Source organism: Arachis duranensis, chromosome 10 (assembly GCF_000817695.3).
Source record: "Arachis duranensis cultivar V14167 chromosome 10, aradu.V14167.gnm2.J7QH, whole genome shotgun sequence".
NCBI classification, from domain to species: Eukaryota; Viridiplantae; Streptophyta; class Magnoliopsida; order Fabales; family Fabaceae; genus Arachis; species Arachis duranensis.
Genome location: NC_029781.3, coordinates 36,610,782 through 36,611,636, shown reverse-complemented (window position 1 = coordinate 36,611,636; position 855 = coordinate 36,610,782). Strand labels below are relative to the sequence as shown.

The following is an 855-nucleotide window of genomic DNA, read 5'->3' as shown; positions in this document are numbered from 1 at the left end:
TGGGATAAGCTGGTCACGGCCTTCTTGGCTAAATTCTTTCCTTCTCAAAAGCTGAGCAAGCTTAGATTGGATATTCAGACATTCAAACAAAAAGATGGTGAATCCCTCTATGAAGCTTGGGAAAGATACAAGCAGCTGACCAAAAGATGTCCATCTGACATGTTTTCAGAATGGACCATATTAGATATATTCTATTATGGTCTATCTGAATTTTCGAAAATGTCGTTGGACCATTCTGCAGGTGGATCTATTCACCTAAAGAAAACGCCTGAAGTGGCTCAAGAACTCTTTGACATGGTTGCAAACAACCAATTCATGTACACTTCTGAGAGGAATTCCGTGAATAATGGGATACCTCAGAAGAAAGGAGTTCTTGAAATTGATGCTCTGAATGTCATATTGGCTCAGAACAAAGTGTTGACTCAATAGGTCAACATGATCTCTCAAAATCTGAATGGATGGCAACATGCATCCAACAGTACTAAAGAGGCAGCTTCTGAAGAAGCTTATGATCCAGAGAACCCTGCCATGGCAGAGGTTAATTACATAAGTGAACCTTATGGAAACACCTATAACTCATCATGGAGAAATTATCCAAATTTCTCATGGAAGGATCACCAAAAGCCTCAACAAGGCTTTAACAATGGTGGACGCAACAGGCTGAGCAATAGCAAGCCTTTTCCATCATCTTCTCAGCAACAGACAGAGAATTCCGAACAAAACACTTCTAATTTAGCCAATCTAGTCTCTGATCTGTCAAAAGCCACTTTCAGTTTCATGAGTGAAACAAGATCCTCCATCAGAAATCTGGAGGCACAAGTGAGCCAGCTGAGTAAGAAAGTCATTGAAACTCCT

General features: G+C 40.5%; 1 non-coding gene across 1 annotated transcript; it reads right to left on the bottom strand.

Moving 5' to 3' along the window:
* Window positions 1-57: 57 nt before the first annotated feature.
* On the bottom strand, window positions 58-161 carry LOC127743362 (small nucleolar RNA R71). Its single transcript, XR_008004754.1, has one exon. It is a non-coding gene; the product is annotated as a small nucleolar RNA R71 (small nucleolar RNA).
* Between the last annotated feature and the right edge of the window lie 694 nt (window positions 162-855).